General features: G+C 41.8%; 1 pseudogene; it reads right to left on the bottom strand.

The window, feature by feature from the left end:
* Positions 1-13,214: 13,214 nt before the first annotated feature.
* Positions 13,215-15,852, bottom strand: LOC147892850 (pentatricopeptide repeat-containing protein DOT4, chloroplastic pseudogene; annotated as a pseudogene).
* Positions 15,853-17,028: the final 1,176 nt, after the last annotated feature.

Genomic DNA, 17,028 nt, shown 5'->3' with positions numbered 1-17,028 from the left:
TCATCATGGGATCTCTCCTATCAAATCATGACTGTCGGAGAGATAATAGAAGATAGAAAGGACAAAGCAGTGATGGCCACCATGAGGCGGTTGATGAGCCATCACTTCAAGAGCGGCATTGCTATCGATTGGCAGTATCAAGATGACCAAAAGAAGCAGGCGGTCATTAATGAATTAAAACAAAAATACCCTAACTCGCCAAATTTGGAGTTTAATGAGGATTATATGCGAGAGCGCATGGGTTTGGTCTTGAAGCATCGTAGATCAACCTTGCATACTTCCATCACAAAGGGTTGGCTAATCCCAACTGGGCAAAGAAAGCTGATTGGAAATTATTCAAGAAGCAGAATAGGGACAATCCCAAAATGTTTGAGAGTCAGAGGAGGGCTGCAAAGAGACAGCTAGACATCATAGGTACTTCGCACTTTGGTGCGGGCAGACGGTTGGCGTTCGAGGCAACCATGGTAAGTCTACTTCTTCTCATTTAATGTATTGTTCTATTTGTTTTACTACATATTACATGCACTTTAGCTAACTCTAACTCTCGTAAATTGGATCCACAACAAGCTACGATGGGTCGTCTTCCTACAGATGCAGAGACACGACGTGCATTTCGCATAGGAACAAAGCCCTGGTTTATTGAGCAAGAGGCAATGGGAGTGACGGTCAATTGGGCTGAGGTGGCTGCTTGCACGGTATAAGTCTACTCCTACTTGTAATCTCACTTTTTAAATTGTTTTATTCTTAAGTTCCAATCTAATTTTCAATTTATATGGTTCACTCTTAGGGTCAAAGCTCGAGCATCTTATTATCGGAGAAAAGCGATCACCAAGGCCAGGGATCAGATGCACATGATGAGGATCAAGAAGAAGTGCAGCTCACGAGGACCAAGGATCACACCAACAAGATGAGGATGAGGATGAGGATGAGGATGATTCGGATGAGTAGTCGTAGTAGTGCTAGTAGTAGCAGTTTGCATTTTCTTCACCATGTATGTCATTTTGTATATCCACTTGTTTGAGCAATTTTGTATCACACTTTCGAAAGGGTAATTTTGTAACAAACACTGTTAAATATGTTCGACATGTATATGCTTTTATTGCTCAATCATTTCATTTGAGCGATTTTGTTCACCCTTTTCGCAAAGGAAATTTTATTATAAAAAACTCTTTTTTGTAATTATTTTGAAAAAAAAGGATTAGTGGGGCTAAACAGGGCCATAGCAAGCCCTGTTTAGCCCCACTAATCCTTTTTTTTAAGTTCTGTTAATCATCGCTATATAGCGACATTTACCAATGTCGCTATATAGTGACGATTATCAGTGTCGCTATATAGCGATGATTATCAGGTCGCTATATAGTGACGCTTTATAGTGACGGTTCTTTTTCGACGCTTTTAACGACTTTAATAACGACGTTTTCACCCATGAAAAAAAAAAATTATGTAAAAAGCGTCCGTATTTTCATCGGGAAAGGGCCTATGCCTTGTAGTGTTGGCCACTTCATATCTCTCAATCCACTTCTGCATCTCAGGGCTATTGAGGATACAAAACTTATTGAATTTCTCCATTTGCTCTTCGCTCATCTTTCTTTCAATCCCTTTTCCTTGGGGAACCTCGCCAATGATGCAATCATCATCCTTGTTATGCCAAGCTTGCGGCATATCGAGATCCGTGGATGCAAGAAACTCCGTGATATATACTAATGACTCTTGCACAAGCCATCCCTCTACCATGCTTGCTTCTGGTCTTGATCTTTGTCTCACAAATCCCTTCAAAGTTTTCATAAACCACTCGAGAAAAAACATCCATCGACTATGAACAGTACCTATAATAGCCACCTCATCAACTATGTGCACAAGCAAGTGGACTTGAGTTGCCATAATGCTCAAGGGAAAGTGCTTCTCAAGCAAGCATATAGCTTCGATGGATTCCACCCTAGCCTTTTCGATGCTCGATATGGAGATCTCTTTTTGAGATATCCAAAAAAAAAAGATTCAATGTTTAGTAAGTCTGAACGCACATACTGCACACTTAATTATTTAATTCTTTTAAATATCAGAAGCTTCTAATCCAATAAAACGTTTCATAATTTCGTATATTTTAAGGTACTCTACAAAATTATAAATCAACTACTAATGCAAGAGCCCAAGCGTTCGAGGAAAATGTAATAGCTTCTAAGCCATTCTCTACTTCTAAATACATCTCTATATTCCAAATGAGAAATACTTATATCTATTATCACATTCATATTTTTGAAAAGTATTAATGCTCATTTATCTAACAATATATTCTCATCGTTAATTACAATTGTGGAACTACAATAATAAAATAATGTCGACATGCCTCGACAAGTTAATCTTTGCCTTTTACAAACATACTCTTCTAGCAATCTTTAAATAATCATGCAAAACAATGAACATGACAAGCGAACATTGCTCCGACCAAATGAAGATCGAAGCAAAATTCCTTGAGCTATATCCACAGAATAAGTGTATCTTCCTATGTATATCTTACATGTTAAAATTCCATATCACACCAAAAGCATTAAGAAAAGCTATGTACATGCAATACACAAACATTTCGGAACAATTTGAATTTCAGACATCAAAATGGGACAACAATTCTTTGAATCTAAGCTCTTTCAACAATTGTACCCAGAAATCAAAAGCATTGCTCAGTACATCGAAGGATTACTACATAATAACTATTACTATTGCATTAAAGACTTATCCTTGCAACATTTTTCTTCCACACATTTGGTTTTGAATTTGAAATACATCATTCACACAATCAAATTAACGCTAGCACTTCTAAAATAACACAACCTACATAGAAGCCACAAAACTACAACTTCTCCTATTGAGCCCAGAAATGTTAATTTTCCCATATGCAATTGAGATAACAACAACAAAGTATACTCATTGGTGGACCAAAGACATGGGTCATATTTTAGAAAACATCATTAATGAAAATACACTCACTTCTACCATTGATGCGATGCACATCTTAAATCACAAATTCCCTGAAGCATTTCTTCATAGTGACACTATCAAACGTAAAATTCTGGGCATTAAAAAAAGACAAAAAAACAACATAAATGTGAAAGACACTGAACAACACAACCAACTGCAAGAACACAATGACATAGCAACAACAAATTTACTAGAACAAGGCTCAAACTCACAACTAACAATGACAACACACAATTGAAAATGTGCATGCATAACAGATTTGATCATCAAAGGTGATAGTGATGAAGATATCCTTCATGTGAAAATGCTATTGAAGCAAAAGTTTGAGATGAAGGATTTGGGAGAGTTGCTTACTTCTTGGGCATTGAGGTGATTAGATCCACAAGTGGGATATGGCTCTTGCAGAGGCAGTATGGATTGGACATGCTGTCCAAATATGGGATGACATGCTGTAAGCCTATTTCAGTTCCTTTGGAGCAGAATTTGAAGTTGAGTGCAAATGCAGGTGAGCTTCTGGAAGACCCTACTATGTATAGACGCAGGGTAGGAAGTTTGATTTATATGACTATTACCAGGCCAGATTTGAGCTATGCTGTTGGGTTGGTAAGTCAGTTTATGCAAGATCCAAGGAAACCACATTTGGATGCGGCTAGACGAATACTGAGGTATGTGAAGTGGACATTGCAGTATGGACTATTTTATGAGACTGCGGTTCAGATACAGTTGCATGGATACACTGATGCTAATTGGGATGGTAGTATTTCTAATAGACGATCTACCAGTGGATATGTGTTTTCTTTTGGGAGTGTTGCAGTCACCTAGAGCAACAAGAAACAGCCTACAGTTGCCTTGTCGAGCACAAAGGCTAAATACAAGGGTGCAGCAATGGCTGCATGTGAGGCAGCTTGGTTGCATAAGCTACTTTATGATATGCATCAGTCTATAAATGGGCCAGTTGTCATTTATTGTGACAACATGAGCAATATACACTTGGCAAATAACCCAGTCTATCATGCTAGAACAAAGCACATTGAGGTGCATTATCACTATGTGTGGGAGAAGGTTCTAGTAGGTTTTATTGATCTAGTTTATGTTAGCACAGAGGATCAGGTAGCTGACATATTCACGAAGGCATTGGGCACAGAGAAGTTGCACAAGTTCAAAGACCTGCTTGGTGTGCAGGAATTGGAATTGAGCTTGAGGGGGAGTGTTGAGATATCGAGCTCCACTCGTGATATGCCAAGGTGACCGTTGTGTATTTATGTCACCGACTTATTAGCTGCAGATGCAGTTGGTACACTGCCCATGAATAATAGCTGGATGATAGCTATCTTTATGTACTCTAATTAGCGGCTCAGTTAGTATGCCACCTAGGTTAGCTGAGTTTGATTTGAGACCCACATATAGGGTTCACCTATTCCTTTTGTACTTAGAGAGAGTTCTTTTGGCTTTCACAACTAAGAAGAGGAAAACTATTTTCAGCCTCCACCTTTGTGTGTATTCCCGCATTGTGTGTAAGAAAGCTGCAAGTGAGACTCCTTACTTCTCTCCCACTCTCTTCACATTCTCCATGACGGGGAGCTGTTTCCACACATCGTTAAGTGCTACCAATGTAGGCATCAAGTCATGGAATTGCGATGGTTATGGAGGTGGAATTACAAAGTGTTTAACCTCCTTTTTGAGATACGCCAAAATACTAATGCTTATCGTGTGAGTGTCTGCTATTTAAAAAGCAAACAACATATGCGAAGGAAATCTCACACACTTGGATAATGACCAAAAGATAGCATAATATCCCTTTTAAACAAAATAAATGACGTATTTGCAGAGAATGTAAGGCAATCATAAAACTAAATAGCATCCCAAATTGCTTTGTCCCTCATCAAATACAGAGAAACATAGAATTGCTACATGTGGTAATTCTTAATGACATTGAGGGACGGTTAGTTGCTCAAAGAATAGCATTCACTCAAATAAGAGAATTAACACACAATGGCCAGTATGGAATGCATGGTAGCATTGTAAATGTCATGGTTGACACAAGTAAAATATAGCATATCTTACCAAGATTTATTAACGACGAATCATCAATAATACTTGGAATTTTAAAAAAACTACAATATAAAATCACATGCTTGGTTGGGAAAGTCAGGCCAACTATTCTTATGTGAGTGTTACATACACTTATTCAAACACCACTTTACAAATCTAACAATGTACTTGAATCAACTAACAATGGACACAACATTTGGAAGAAATCCTATATTCACAACAAAACAAAGAAGAAGAAGAGAACGACCAACAATCCTATCCAGATGACACTAATTATACAGACACTCTGATACATAACATCGTTATAGCTAAACAGGTCATAGATTATGAAACTTACATCAACTACGTAGCCCTTGCGAAAACAATAGACCGTTGGGACTATTTCAAGACAGGAATAGTGAAGAGTTAAATTTCCCTACACTTTTCTTTGGCTCAGAAAGACATATTTGAAATCCTCGACTAACATATCAAGACATTGCAAAATGGGAATCGACACACATACATCCCTCAACTTTTCACAAAATATACCCAACCTATTTTTCAAATCAATTAAGGTCCTCATTAATCAAGTAATGCAATCCATTTGGGTACGATTGTGCAAAGGTGCACTGCAAAACAAACTACTATGTGCAAAAGATGTTTCGAATGATACAAACAGTAAAGCCATTTTAAAATCCAAAATGGGATACAAAGACTTCGAAAACCTATGCACCTCTCCAGACCACAAAGAAAAACTCAGGAAAAAGATGCATTCGCCCAATGATAAGGCAATTAGGTCCTCCGTCTTTATTTATGACATTGTCATGTGCAAAAAGAATGTGGGAACCTTTAACACAATGTTTGTATGACATATCCTCAAGTAACAACAAACAAAACAAAACATAACAACACACAAGCGCTGACACAAGGGACTTAATAAGAAACAATCCAACAATCTGTGCAAGGTATTATACTCACAAAATCCAACAATTCCTCAAACTAATAATAAAAGATGATGAAATACTCGCAAGAATACACGATTACTTCTTTGTCACACTGAATTCTAAAGTAGAGGAAGCCAACATGAACAAGGAATCATATGGATAGAAGATGCACCAACATGTTGACAAAACATGTGTGCCTCGGGATCGATGGAGTGCTCTAAGGTGGATGGAACCTATGTGTAAACATGAGAAGAGAGTGCTCATGACATGTACCTCAAGTGAATTAGGTTCCAAGATAGATTAGCTTGGACTCATAAACAGAATCTTGAGTATATGTGCATTTCTCTCTATTCAACAATACATGATAGGCCTCTTATATAGAGAGTGCCCTTAGAATAGTCAACACATGTGGGATCCTCTCATCCACATCTCTCCTTGTGGATATCCTTGATCCACATCTCTACATCATGTAGTCCACATCCTAGGGTGGCTACTTTTATACATTCCTATACCATACCTTACTGTGCTCATGGCACCATATCTCAACACCTCCCCTTGGTGCCATGATCCATTGGCTAACGCAAGGTGCTTAGATGTGACTTTACATTCCATCACCTCCCCTTAGTGCATACATTTCTACTTAAGGTGGTCAAGTGTGGTTTTTACATGTCAATATCTCCCCTGAGTGCTTACATGGCTACTTGCAAGTGGTCAGCCTTGATTTACAAAAATATAGGCTAAATGTGGAAAGGTTGTTGCTTCTCAATGCTTGATGTTGATGCTGTTTGCTTTTTTGCTTGATGCATGATGATTTGTTCTTCCATGTGCCTTAATGCTTTATGTGTGGATGCCATGTTTTGTGCTATGGTCATCTCATGCACTTGTGCTTCCGACATGCTTTTTGCGTTCATGTGTTGCTTTAGCATTTGTTGCAAAGGCCTTACCAATTGATTTCTTTCAATATTGGTAGTGTCTAATTACTAACAATGCTTCTAATCTGAAAGGCACGTAGAGCTTGAAAGGGCGATCACTTCTTCTTTTTGGAGCGTGTGCAAATTCTTCTTGGATTGCGAGTTATGGCTTGTCGAAGTTTTGATCAAGAAGAGGGGCAATCAATGATGTGGCAGAGGCTGCTCACATGTAGCTTGTAGGATTGTGCTTGGAAAGGGACTATGTGCTTAGGTGGCACTATGGCACATGGTAATATTTTAACCAATTGGAGTTAACCGAGGTTAAACAAACTTAACTATGGTCATATCCAATCTTGACACGTGTCATGGATGATGTGGCAACTGAGGGTGAGTTAACTGAACCAACACATAACCATGGTCAATTTTGCCACGTGTTAGTCAATGGGAACCTTAGCAAGAAGAAGGTTTATGCATCTGCGTCGATGATGGTGACGGGATTTTCATGAGAGTCACTCACTGTGTGTTGTCGTCTCTTGCAGGTCCTTCGTTGGAGATCGCGGAGATGGGAGGCCTAGCTTTTGCAATGGAGTCTTGACGGACGGCGTTGCTAGCTGTGATGGACGGTGTTATTTTCTGTCTATGGTGGATCAACCTATGGCGCATTTTCTATGTGAGCAGTTATAGGAGCCAAGAGCTGGGAGAGCTTACAGCCACTGCTAGCTATTGTCTCAGTTGAGATGAAGCTCCAGGTAGTCAATAGAGATGTCCGCTTTGGAGCTAAAGGCATTGTTATGAGTGCAGGCTAGGGTGTTGTGAAGCAATGGAGGAGCTGATTGCAAAGAACTAGTGCTGGACTTCTGCACCAGAGCCGTGAAGGTCACGGAGCTTGGAGTCACTAAGCGAGCGCTGCTGTCGGTGGTTGCTTGCTTCATTTGCTACAACTTAAGGCTACGTTGCTTTTGTTCCCATGAGTCCCAATCCTCGTAGTAGGTACTCAAGCAGGGTCTGATGAGCCAATCCGTCACTTCCCATTGATATAAACGATAGGTTCATCTTTCACCATTGCATCCGAATCGCTTAGAGAACCCATGAGTGCTTCAGCAGCCTCAGCCTTCACAATGAACGTACAAACTTGAAGCGGGCGCACGACGTCAAGCTTGACTGTAGAGGGTACAAGAGAAAATCAATGTAGCCTCTATTATCGATCGAGTGTCTACGCATCATCCACTTTTTGCTAACAATTATGCTTCCAAGACTGATATATTCGACCTTCATTTGAGGTCCATCAACTCTCTTTCTCTCTCTCTCACACATCATATTAGGGAATTTGAGAAAATCCCAAGTCCCATTTTGCAAATATCTTAAAATGGCGGTACGATGAACCCTTGAAGCTTTTGTCAAAGTCCCCTCATGTTACATATCATTGGAAAGCTCTTGAAGAGAACATTCTAAAGGAGCAAACTCCACCAACTTTGAAGTTTTGATACTCAAGAAATAACAAAAACTAGATTGAAAGAAAATTTTCGGAGGATTGGGATTTTCCCAAATTTTCTAATATGGTCGGAGTCAGAGTCTCTCTCTCTCTCTCTCTCTCTCTCTCTCTCTCTCTCTCTCTCATGGTGCTATTGCAAGACGCATATATTCTACCGTCATCGTCAAAATGAGATACGTGCTCCACTAGCCCTCTCTCTTCCCCTTCTATCAATCCTCCTAAGAGCTGCCTCTTGACAAGAGATGTGGTTGTTCTATAGGAGACAACTTTTCAACTCACAACAAAAATCCATAAAGGAGAGAGGTCATTCTCGCTCAAATCTCATGAAATAATATAGTCAACTTCAAAATGCAATAGCTCACACTAGAGGAAACCGAACTGAGAGTTTCTTGAACCAAACGGAAAGTATTTTCACCCTCTACGAGATGAGATAGGAGAGAGAAATATGAGCAATACTAATGAACTAAAAACTATGCTAGCAGAGCATACCTAGGCGCTCTGATACCATGACAAAACTTGCGTGCCTCAGGATCTATGGAGCACTCTAAGGTGAATGGAACCTATGTATAAACATAATGAAGAGAGTGCTCATGACATGTACCTCAAGTTAATTAGGTTCCAAGATAGATTAGCTTGGACTCATAAATAAAATCTTGAGTGTATGTGCATTTCTCTCTATTCAACAATACATGATAGGCCTCTTATATAGAGAGTGCCCTTAGAATAGCCAACACGTGGGATCCTCTCATCCACATCTCTCCTTGTGGACGTCCTTGATCCACATCTCTACATCATGTAGTCCACATCCTAGGTTGGCTACTTTAATACATTCCTATACCATACCTTAGCCTTTAATATGTGCTCATGGCACCATATCTCAACACATATGGAATTCATGACACTAATGGCATCACGTGTTTTGTTGATAAGTATATAACATGTGACAAAAACCTACTATCACCAAATATCAAGGAAATCCAAACACTTAAACATACATCTACATGCCATGAGAAGAGAGCCAACATTTGTAGATTCCATTATCCGAAACCTCCACTACATGAAACAATGATTCTAACCCCTTTAGACGCCAATGATCTCCACATTAACAAAGCAATATACACAGAAATTGCTACACATTTACACAGTATAGATACCACAACAAATAAAACATTCACTGAGTGAATTGATAATATCAGAATAGGCATATCAACATATGTGCTAGCAATACGATCACAGATAGGGAAGCCAACACTATTCTTGAAAAGACAACCAAAGGACATTTTCACAAATGCTTTTAATCCAAAAATGAGTTTCCTGTGGCAGTCAAATATGGACATATAAAAAAATGAGTTTCCTGTGGCAGTCAAATATGGACATATAATACATTATGGACCCATATTCAACCACGACATACTGCATCTCATACATTATAAAAACAAATGACACAATAACAAAAAGCCTCCAACACACAATTAAATCTTGCATACAAGACAACAGTACTGCGTATGATAGACTATGAAAAATGGAAAACACATTTTTGCATGCACAACAAATGAGTGCACATTTGGCATCTTTCATTACTCTATCTTTACCCTTACATAGAACAAGGAGCTTTTACTTTATATTTGAAAGCTGTTAGAATTCTGTCCATCTCCTGTCTGTGCCATAGGGAGTGAGGGCCCTTGTTGTGAGTGTGCCCTTTGTTGTGAGTGTGCCCGCCTGAGGATGGTATGTTCTCTCCTTTCCCTGGTTCTCTGCTAGGAGTAGGATGGGCTTTGCCAAGGCATAGAAGGCATAGATGTGACCAGACAACCTGCTGCTTGGAGGACGGCCAACTGATAAGCGATCAGAAAAGTCAGCCTGTTCAGAAGCCGACCAGCAGACTCCCCCTCCAGCCTATAAAAGGGCTATTGCCCCATTGTTCCGAGGTCATTTGTATTGGGGAGAGCGTGCAGGGCTGTTGGTGTTTGCTGCTGATTGGAGCAGGATCAGGCCATAAGGGACATGGAGAAGCAGCCAGAAGGTTGCGTCACTGCTGCACAGCCACCTTGACAGCAAGCGCAGCCTCTTCTTCATTGTGCCCGCCCCCCGCACCCTACCCTACCCTCCCTTCAGAAGACCAAGTTCACCCCCCCAAGATTTGCTCGAAATGGCAGAGAAGCCTGTGAAGATCCCCATCCTTTCGACATCCCCAGTGGACTGTCAGTTGTACGGGAACAACTATGGCATTTGAAATGTAATGATGGAGTCTGTTTTGCAGTCTTATGAGTTGACTGATCTCAGTCGGAGTTCCAAGACCAGACCCAGAGGAGATTGCCCTGGCAGTCCAGAAGGAGCGGGAGACCCTGGCACAGTTGTGGGATCATGTCAATGCCCGTGTGCGCTCCTTTATCTTCCTCAACTACACACCCCAAGTGATCAATCACATCAAACACATGACACGGACCCAAAGAACTTGATGAGGAAGTAATTGCAGGATCTTTCTTTTAAGATTCATAGGTCTAAATCAATTATTCGATTAATACATTGAAGAGAGCTTTTAATTAGTGGATGGAGCTCCAATTGCTCTTAGTAATAGCTCATAGGTTCAACAACAAAGGAATCCCTTCTTAGGAACTGTCGTGGGGCAGTGCAGTAGCTGTTGCAGGCAGTTGTCAAAGAGCTTAAATTGCTTGTAGATGGCTAGTTTCTTCAACTCACAATGGACACTGTGGTGATTTTATGAGCCTTTGATGATCTGAAAATTTCAAAGTTTGTTGAGTTTTGGAATAAGCTTCTCTAAAAGTCTTCCACGATATTATGTAGAGGCCTGATGGAATGCAGGGGTCTCCTTATGCACACAAACGCTGCAAGGAGAGAATGACCAGAAACGCTAGTAATCAAGAAGATTTGAAAGAATATGGGATTATGCTTGCGTTGTGAGAGTAGAATGAATCCTTGTTCAGCTTTTGCAGCGCTGGCTGTCTACAAGGGCTAAGATTGCAAAGCTTTTGGAAACGTGTACATTTTTTGGGGATATCTTCAGTCCAAAAAATGTACATGTGTATGATTGGATGTATTCTAGTCATACGAAGGTATATCTTCAGTCCAAGAGTACAGGAACTTCATGTTCAAACCTCTCGGATGTTGAAAATTGATTAAGTTACTTCATGATCTTCCGAGAGATATATGAGCATTTTTTCCTCTTTGATCCAGCTTTTCTTTGTCATGTGGCATGATCCAAGACATTTCACACACTTATAACGGAGTACATTATCTACTAGGACGGCTGCTAGTTGCTATCATCTCAGGTGCTAGACACTCTAGGTCTAGCTTGAGATACACATGCTTTTTTAGTCTAGAGCCTGTTTCAGACCTAAAGGTATACATTTCAGCTCTCCCTCTTGTTAATATTGTTTTGAAGGGCATGCTTTTGCCTTTGATAAATAATGTATTTGTTGGAAAGGTCACCTCCCCATCTGTAAGCCCCCAAATGAGGAGAGCATGGGGGGGGTGAACCTAGGGTTTGAGGGAGTGCCACATGGGCAGCATCCTGGCTGCCATGTGGGTGCTAGTCAGACAACAAAGAGTGAATTACCTGGAGAGATCAGCATGGCTGCGTCAGAAGACACCTTTGTGAAAGGGAGATGGCAGGGACAGGATGTCTTGCATCTGCCCTGGCAGAAAGGATCTGATGAGGAGCATGATTGCGTGGAGATCCAGAAGAAGAGGCGCTTGCGATTGGTGTCTGCAGCAGCAAGGCCAGCACATGGCGCATTAATGGCAGGGGGAATCAGCAGGAGTGTCTGCCATAGAACTGGCTGGTTAGGGCTGGTTGGAGCCAGCCAACCAGACCAGATATTGAGCAGAACAAGGGGCTGGACCCGGCCTTGAAGTGTGGGCCAAAGGCCCTAGAAAAGAGGGTCCCAAAGGGGCATTTATAGGCAGACCAGGTCAGGGCCTGGTCGGCCTGTTTGGGTCGGCCATAGGCAGCCTAACTGGTCAGTTTTTTGCCAGGCCCTTAGGGCCTATAAAAGCAGAGGCTCTTGGCCTCATTTCACATCCAGCATCCAGCAAGTTCAGGAGCAGCCAGAAGCCACTCCCTTGGGCCTCACACTGGGGGTGAAGGAGAGTGGAAGGTGTGCTGCAGACTTAGCTCCAGGAAGAGGCTGAACCTAGACTGTCTTCTAGGGCAGAAGGTTGCTGAGATCATCATTCTCTGGAGCAGCAGATAGGGCTTCCTTGGGCCTTTTCCTAGGAGGTGAAGGAGACCTAAAGAGGGCTGCAGACTGAGCTAGTAAGTGCTGCCTACCTAGGCTGATCTACAAGCAGTAAGGTAGAGAGAACCATTCTGGACGGAAAGTCTACAGACGCTCGAGGTGGAGCACGCGGGCTTGAGTCTAGAGATAGCCAGCAGATAGGAGAAGTACCTTGTGGTAAGATCAAAGGACCACACCATTGGTGGGACTCCGGATCTCTCTCTTTTGTATTGTGTCCATAGCTTTGGACGGAAATATATTATTTTGGTGGTTTCTCTATCTGGCTGGTTCATTGTCTATTGATGAGTCTGCACATCTATTCTATGCACATAAGTTGAGAAGTTTGTGACTCCACACCCCACACACACACTGTGTGAGCTCCTGGGCATTACTATAAGTCTTCCGCTGTGCGTACCCTCTGTTGGGTAATTTTCTAACAATATTTACTCTATTTAACTAGAAAACAAGAAGCATTATAACAGCATTTAGTGCTGAGCTGTTCGACCCTGAGTTTACTTTAGAAAAGGGGTAATTAAATCATTGTACAAAGACACAATTGAGATCTCATTCATAACTAAATACTTTGTTGAAAGAAAGAAGAATATTCCTCAAATGAGAGGTTGGAATATGTTCTGGGGTGCACACAATGAGTATTGCAGTTAAGAAGTGGAAATGGTGCACACAACGAGTATTGCAGTATAGAAGTGGAAATGGAGCAGCAATGTTTCACCTTGAAAGTATCTGCAGCTGTTGCACCACCAAGGGGATGCCCTCTGTGTTTGGCCTTTGCTCTTTCAAGCTGTCGTAAATCAGTTGGCAATGTTTTCACAAAGGTTGCCCTTGCCACTCATAATCAACACTTCTTATGCTTTCCTTGTAACAAACGGGGTAGTTTGCAGACACCAATTCTTTTAGAAATCAGATTCACAGATGGTGCAAGGCCATGCAAACAATCGCAATGATCAAGAACCATCTCTGTTCTGCATGTCACAAATCATTGCTCATGTCAGGTCTGACCATATGTGGATTGCAACTTTCTCAACCCAGTATAATCTCCTTTTTTGTATGCCAACAAAACATGATACATTGCCTTCAAACTCAATTGAGGCGGAGTTCACCTTATCCTCTTTGAGACATTTGCATCCCTATTCCACTTACCAACCACAGCATAAATGTTTGATAATAGTACATGAGCTGCATCACTGTTGGGTTCAAGCTCAAGAACCCAGTCATAGGCCTGTCTTGCCAGCTCCATGTTGCCATGGCTTTTGCAGGCACCAAGCAAAGCAATCCACATAACAGTATCAGGTTGAATAGGCATTTTCTTAACGAGTTCATAAGCTTCATCAAGGCACCCTGCACGGCCCAAGAGGTCAACCATGCATGCATATTGCTCTGCTGTTGGAGCTGCATGATTGTTTATCATGAGAAGGAAGTGGTGCCAGCCTTCATCCAAGAGGCCCTGATGGCTGCATGAACTAAGCACCGCCCTAAAGGTTACCTCATTTGGCAAAGTGCCAATTGATCTCATTTGTCCAAATAACCTCAGTGCCTCCTTACCAAGGCCTTGCAGGGCATATCCTCCAATCATTACATTCCAAGAAACAACATTTAGGTTCTGCATATTGCTAAATATGTGGTGGGCATCTTCCATGCTCCCACATTTTGCATACATGTCAATAAGGGTGTTCCCAATAAATAAGCCAGACTCGAAGCCTTTTCTTAATATCTGCACGTGAACTTGCTTGCCCCATTCTAGAGTTGCCAGGCTGGCACACACTTTGAGAATCCCAATAAAGGTGATATTGTTAGGCTTAATCCCTTCCTGTTGCATTTGTTGAAAAAGACTAAAAGCCTCCCGCTCAAGCCCTTGCCCAGCATAGGCAAGAATAATCACCGTCCAGGAAACCACATTGTGTCTACTCATTTTCATGAACACGTCCTGTGAATCCTCTATGCTCCCACATTTTCCATACATGTCAATAAGTGTAATCGACACAAAAGCATCCAATGGCAAGCCATTTTTTATTATGTGCATGTGGATCTCCTTGCCCAATTGTAGAGCTGCCAGGCTACCACACACTTTGAGAATGCTGACGAGTGCTATATTATTTGGCTTCATGCCTTTCCATTGCATTTGTTGAAACAATTTGAGAGCTTCACTGCAGAGCCCTTGTTCAGCACAACTTGCAACCATTATCGTCCAGGACACCAGGTCCCTTTCAGGAATTTTATTGAAAAAAGATTGTGCATTCTCTATTGTCCCACATTTTGCATACATGTCAAGAAGAGTATTCCACACAAAAACATTAGCACAAAGGCCGCTTTCAATGATGAGCAGATGAACTTTCTTGCCCAGTTTAAGGTCCGTTAGGCAAGTACATGCTTTGAGGATACTGATAAAGGTCACATCATCTGGCACCATTCCTTGGTACTGCATTCTTTCAAAAATGCTCAGAGCTTCCTGACACATCCCTTGCTGAGAGTGTCCAGTTATTATTGAATTCCATGAGATTACGTCTGGTTCATGCATTTTAATGAACGCTAGCCATGCGTCATCAATGCTCCCACATTTTGTGTACATGTCAATTAGAGCATTTTCCAGAAGAATATCTGATAGGAAACCACCCTTGACGATTTGATCATGGACCTGCCTGCCATATTCCAAGGCTGCCAAGCTAGCACATGCTTTGAGGACAAATAAAAAGACAAACTTATCAGGTACCACACCTGACTCATTCATCCTATAAAAAAAGTCGATCGCCTCTTCACCTTGCTCCTGATTGGCATACGCTGAAATAATTGCAGTCCAGGAATATACATTGCGTTCGGGCATTTGATCAAAAACTCGCTGTGAATCCAATAAACTCCCACATTTTGCATACATATCCACAAGGATGCCCCCCAGAACAGCGTGTGACTCTAATCCACATTTTTGAATGTCAGCATGCAGTCTTTTACCCTCTGACAGAGCCTTCGTTATGATGCAACCCTTTAGAAGACGAGCATATGCTTTGATGGAAATTTGCATTACTTGGTAGACAGTAGATTGTGGCCTACTATACACTTTGCTAGAATGAAAACTTGCCAAATCAAGCACTGTCAGTTGGGAGTAGGCAAGCTTTCAAATAGAAATTCGAAAAAGTCTCCATCACTGCACATTCTATCACCTGATTTCACTCGACTCAGCCGTACTTCTTCCGTCTTGAGAGATTTCCTACGGTTCTTCATCAATAACAAGTTGAATGGGATTCATCAGGCCTGCCCGGGTTGAGAGAGAGAGAGAGAGAGAGAGAATAAGAAGAAGCAGCAGAGGGGAGAAAATGATGGAACCAAAATAGGAACAAGACAACCATCGAATGACACGTCTCCCAACTTACTCGAAATAGGCTTTCGCTAAGGCTTAGCCCAGGGGCAGGCCAATAATTGTTTTGTTCTTTGCTTAACGGAGGTTTACAAATTTACTTGAGACTCATCTATTTAGGGGATTTTCACACCGACCCCTCCCCCCTGCCCACACGAGTGGACGGTGAGACTCTCAAACCCCAACCAATGGAAACAAGGTGAATGATATTTAATCATTCATAAGGCCTGCCCAAGATCAAAAAAGCAAACAAAAAGGAAAAGATGTGGAGGAAGACTCTGGGGGGGGGGAAGGTGGAGATGGTGTGTAGGAAGACTTGAGGAGATAAAGAAAGGGAGAGAGAGACAGAGAGAGAGGGAGAGAGAGCAAGAGAGGGAGAGAGAGAGTCAAACCAGTTTAAAGTCTGCATTCAAGTCCAATGAAGAAAAGTGTCCAATAGGAAAAATGCAATTCCAAAAATTTTTACAATGCATAATTTCTACTTTGCCCAATTTGAAGCGTTGCTAAGGCTACCTTGAGAGCAAGCTAAAAAGGAGTCAAAAGGTCTTCACACCCTTCCGCTCGTCGTCATCCAAGATTGCACTGGCATCTTGGGGAGTTTATACACTTGAGCTCTCATGGGCAGGCTTAAGGCTCATGGACGAGCAACATTGCCCACCCACGATGGAGATTCGATTCATGCATGGGCTCCCATGAGCTCTTAGGGTGTTTACACACTTGAGCTCCCGTGGGCATGCCCAAGGCTCATGGACAGGCAACATTGCCCGCCTATAGTGGAGATTCGATTCATGCATGGGCTCCCGTGAGCTCTTAGGGTGTTCACACACTTGAGCTCTCGTGGGCATGCCCAAGGCTCATGGACAGGCAACATTGCCTGCCCACGGTGGAGATTCGATTCGTGCATGGGCAGCGGCCATAGTGTGTAAACACCCTAAGTTAGTCAAGCCCGGGCATGCAAAAGTTTTGGGGCGGCCCAGAAGCACTACCCAAGAAATCCTCCACGAGAAAGAAACCAACAGCCTTCGAATTCAATATTCCAACTCACAAGTAGCTTTACGACTTTACCACTTGGTCC

The sequence above is a fragment of the Dipteris shenzhenensis genome, chromosome 16, assembly GCF_047967505.1.
Source record: "Dipteris shenzhenensis isolate YYH24624 ecotype China chromosome 16, Dip_SZ_1.0, whole genome shotgun sequence".
In the NCBI taxonomy this organism is placed as follows: Eukaryota; Viridiplantae; Streptophyta; class Polypodiopsida; order Gleicheniales; family Dipteridaceae; genus Dipteris; species Dipteris shenzhenensis.
This window is presented reverse-complemented; position numbering and strand designations above follow the sequence as displayed.